Raw genomic sequence first — 5,229 nt, 5'->3', positions numbered from 1 at the left:
GAGGACACGCAACAACAATTCCTAGCCTATTCCAGAAGCTTCAGCCGAGGTGTCATGGTTTTGACATTTCACTTGTGACTTGGATGCCAATGTGGAAGGTTCAATACTATTCACATTACTTAAATTGTAAGATTAATTGATTTATAAGATTTAAAATTTAAAATTTATCTTTCAAATCAAATTATGACACTTAAATAGTATGTGGTTTAGATGTCTTAGAATAACAATACTATCTCAAAATTAGTTCTAATATAACTCACAAATTGAGCCATTTGCCGTTCTTGCTAAAGATGTTGGCTCATTCTAAATATGTAACTTTTTCTTTAAAATCATAAAACTTAGTTGGATTTTCGTATTCGTGTGGACTCTAAACTCTAAGAATTCTAATTTTTATTACAGCGAAGTTGGAACGGTAATCAAAATTGTAACACCCCGGTCTCGAATGGAGTCGAAGAGTTACTACCTATCGCCTAAATCCTTTTTCACAATACAAATAAATTTTCCAAAGGCTCCATAAACATATCCTCATCCATTTTCAAAAACTCCATAACAATAAATACGACAACACAAGGCTTAATATAATTGTCAACATCCCAATAAATCTAGTCAATACAATTGATCAATCTACAAAATAATAACCTTTCAATAATCTCAATACTTGTTCCCTACACTTAGCAATCTTGTACTCACTTTCTATTCTTGATCATCAGTCTAAGCATTCACTTCATCTGAAAAATGTTGTGGTGATAAGGAGTGAGTTATTAACAACTCAGTAAGTAAAGAATATATACTAGTATGTAAACATGAACATTTTCATATAGTTCAGAATGCAGAAATAAAACATTTCAGTTTTAAAATGGAAATCTCAAAAATACATATTATCAGAAAATCAGAGCGACATTTCAAACTGTTCATATTTAAAAACCAACTTTTCATATTTAAAGACTCATTTGGCACAATATGACTGAACATTTTCATCTTATCATAACAAAGCATCATATTAGAACAAAGACCATGTTTAAACCCTGTGGTAGGGTTGTGCATTTTGTGGAAAACCAAGCAAAACATAAATCACCATGTTACCAAAGCGATTGCACTCAGAGCAGAGACCACTATTATATCCCGTGATAAGGCCAGATGTCACTATTATATCCTATGACAGGGCTAGAGGTCACTATTATATCATGTGACAAGGCCAGATGTCACTATTATATCTTGTGATAGAGTCAAAGGTCACTATTATATATTGTGACAAGGTTAGAGGTCACTATTATATCTCGTGATAGGGCTAAATATCAGAGTCATAAAAGAATCAGAAAGTCATGCCAAAGGTTTTTCAGATGCCACATCATATCAAAACAAAGTACTGAAATTTCGATCATTTTACATTTTCCAAAACAGATTCAGAATATCTTCACGTCACATACAAAAATTATCAAATTTTCATACTCACTCATTTTTCTCAGTTCAATAACAGAATGCCAACAATAAGCTCATGTCTATACCAGTCATGCCAGAAAATATTTTATTCTTATACAGAATTTTATGAGTAATGCAGAACAAATAACTGAGGTCGTTTCAAATTTTTTTTCATAACAAAACATGTATATTTTCCAAAAATCAAGTTTAGTCCATTTTATTTTTATGTAAAGTCTAATATAGGAATCTCGCTTACCTGACCATCTTAGCCTTTCAAAAAAATTTCCTCAACCAAGCTGAATAATTATTAATCGTTACCTATAAAAATCGTTACACAACTCCATAAATATTCAAAATTAACATATTTTTTCGATACTTAAACCTGAAACGCTAAGTAAATCTGAATTTCTCGAAACCCTAAAATATAAAAAATTCTCAAAACATTGATTTTCACTTAATATCTCATACTATTTAAAGTATCTTGATGACTTAAAAAGTATGACTGACATTTATACTCAATTTAGACAAAGCCGTGAAACAAGAACTTCCTCACTTTAATATGGACTTAATATAACCCTAACTCAAAAATAGATTTTCACGGAGAACAGTTTTCACTAGGACACCAAGGTGCGACGTAGACTCACCTAGAGGAGTTGCGATAGAGTTGGGCAGACGTGGTGGTTGTGTCGGCAAAATGTGCGACTGAGCACGAGAGGGACAATGCGGACTTGGAGGGGTGTGGAGTGCCCGTCGAAGTTTTCTGTGCCGATGGTAACGACGTGGAGGGGGCTGGCACCGTGTGGTGGCTCTAAACAAGATGAGCACTGGGCTGTTGTTGCTCTGTTTTCAGGGGCTGAAACAGTGGTGGTTTTCTTTGGGTGTTAACCGAAAGGAATGCTGCTCATGGTGGTGTTAACCGTGGTGGTTAGTGGTCTGCAAGGGCATGTCACGGTGACAATGTGGTGTAGGGTTGAGGTTTAGGCTGTGGGCTTGCAGTTCCTGTCGTGCAGGGTGATCTCAGCACGTTGGTTTCCATTCGGAGTTGTTGTGCTGCAAGATGGGGGCAGTGTTGTCGTTTATGGCAGGGGACAAGGTTGTAGCAGTTTCTAGAGGGGCTGGGAAGTGGGGGTACTTGTTTCCCACCATGGTGCATGGCTGTGACATGAAAGGGTTGGGTGGGTGGCTGTGTGCATGGCTCAAGGAGTTTCCATGGAAGAGAAACTGCCACAGTGAACATGGAGGTTGCTTCCATTGGTGGTCTTCATGGGGTTGGGTTGTGTAGAGACAACGACGGTGACTGCATGGAGGTTGTGGAGGGTGGCAGCTTCATTGTGGGGGAGTTGCCTTATGAGGCAACAATTTGACTCTTGAGAGGTTGCTGCTCTGTACAATGGAGGATAAGGGAAGGAGATGGCAACATTATTCTTGGGTTTTCTTCATGCACGAAGGATTAGGTAAGTATATATGGGTGAATGAAAAACCAAAAGTAAACCCTAGAGGGATGAGGGAAGGAGAGACGTACGTGCATGGGGTACGGAAGTCGTGCGAGGTGGGGAGTTAAAAAAAGAAAACTAATTGAATGTTGGTTAGTTCTCACGGGTTGGGTTTTGGGTGATCGGGTAGAGCTTATTTTAAATATTTGGGCCCACATTTTGGGTGGCGTAAGAAATTAATAAATGAGATTTTTCCTGAGTTTTGGGCCTCGACTCAACCTCTAAAAATAATCCAACTTGGTCAAAAATTTTCTCGGCCCATATAAAGATTTTTAACCTAATTATCAAACCCAAAGAAAAATCATAATTCACTAAAATAAAGATTTTAGGCTCGTAGTCTATTCTAAAAAAAAGAAACTTGAACACTCAAATGTGTTTTTCGTACTCATATGTCCAAAAATATTTAAAAAACATACTCGGGTTGGGCCCGTGTATTACAAGAATGAAGTCACAGGCCATCGTTGAGAACTTACCTGGCCTTTTACAACTCTTATGAGTGTCAAACCCTTGCTTAGGATGCTTTAGTAAAATAAAAATAACAAATAACCTTGTACGTGTCTTGTGCCTGAGGACCTTTGTTGATGAGGTTTTCCTAAGGATCAAATCGGCAACTTAAAATCTAGTTTCGAGATAAAGGCGAAAACCAAGTTAAGAGATAAGGTTAATAAGAGACATGGAAAGACACTCAGACTTCTAAAAGGAAAATAACTCAGACTCCTAAAGGAAAAAGGGTTTCATAAGGAAAATTAGACACAATCACTCTAAGGAAATAGATATCTCTATATATAAGAAGGAAATCTCCACAAATTAGGCGAACTCTTCACAAACTCTCCATAGAAGCTCCCTACACCAAACTCCACCATACATAGAGACTCAAAAGGATCTTTCCTAAATTCCTCAATTGTATTGAGAGATATGTGAGGTCATGAAAGATTGTAAAATCATACATCATAGTGGATTTTACCCCTAAACAATCCGTGAACGTAGGCTTTTATATCGAACCACGTAAATTCTTGCGTCTATTTATTTATTCTTGTTTGCTTATTTACTATTATTTTATGGATGAATGCAAAGAGCACTGTATCGATGCCCGAACCATTATCGTGGGTCAGAGATAATTCTTTCCTTCATTCCGGTCTGTTGTGCAAATTAACGCATTAATAGTTGGCACCGTCTGTGGAATCAATTTCTTATTCTTTGCGCCAAAAAGGGAAATAGGACAATTCCTCGAGTCACGAGATTGTCTCCAGCGAGCCAAATAAGATTCCTCTCAAATTAACTTTTTGCTTGTTATTTTTATTTCATAATACTATTGTAGCAAATACAAGGAAAATAAAAAAACATGTGTAGATATACAGAGTGCATCGCACACGTGGGACCTGCACTGTGAAAGGGAAACGAGTACCATGCACGTAAAGCACGTTATGTAGGTGCATAGTGGGCACATGGACAATGGGTGCACATCGCCGTGAACTCAGCGACCCTCTTGACGGTGATGCGACAATGACACCTCCTTTGCCCGATAAAGGGCAAGGTCGGTTGCCCAGTTGTAGAACCAGATAGAAACGATGGGAGCTTTCCTACCTGTTTCTCACCGATGTAAGCTCGGAAACAACCTGGAAAGTCCCCGCCAGCAACCCGTAGGCGAATTAAAGCTGCCGGGAGCCACCATATGGATACCGACACTTTCTGTTGCCGAAAAAGTGCTTCCCACCCTGTGGTATGCCCAGATCCAATGAACGGAGGTAGGCAGACGACTCGTGCATGATATAAACTATGAGTAGCGCCACCCGTGACAACTTGCTAGCCAGTGAGGCCTATAAGTGGTCTCCACATGACTGGCCAGCGGCCTCTGTCACTAGTGCAATGGTCCTCTACCCTTGTAGCTTTGCCCACCATGGCACTCCCCGCTCGCGACATGCTCGCGCAAGGAGTGAGGCTTCCCTTTCCCCATTCTATTTGCGACTTTCTAGACATCTTGGGTGTAGCTCCGACCCAAGTTCACCCTAATGCCTGAAGGATATTGACATCGCGTTGCGTGACGTGGTAAAAGGTACTGGAATCCGTTAGGGAGGAGTATCCTGACTTGATTGCACGAGAGTTCCTATTCACTCATGCAATCCTTGCGTTGGGGGGCGGGCAACATCTGTAGTTCCAGATCTTGCTCCAAATTTTGGCTTTCCCGACTTGAGCCCAGCCATTCCATTGCCAAGCAGTGGCAGAACAAGCTCTTCTTCGTGGTGGGCGAAGGACGTGAATTCTTGCCTAGGGAAGTCACTGTCAGGGAGTTTCCCATCCAATCTAACTAGGGGGTCGT

The sequence above is a fragment of the Juglans microcarpa x Juglans regia genome, chromosome 7D (genome assembly GCF_004785595.1).
Source record: "Juglans microcarpa x Juglans regia isolate MS1-56 chromosome 7D, Jm3101_v1.0, whole genome shotgun sequence".
Classification (NCBI taxonomy): domain Eukaryota; kingdom Viridiplantae; phylum Streptophyta; class Magnoliopsida; order Fagales; family Juglandaceae; genus Juglans; species Juglans microcarpa x Juglans regia.
The sequence above is the reverse complement of the archived record's forward strand: the minus strand, read 5'-3'. Positions refer to the sequence as shown.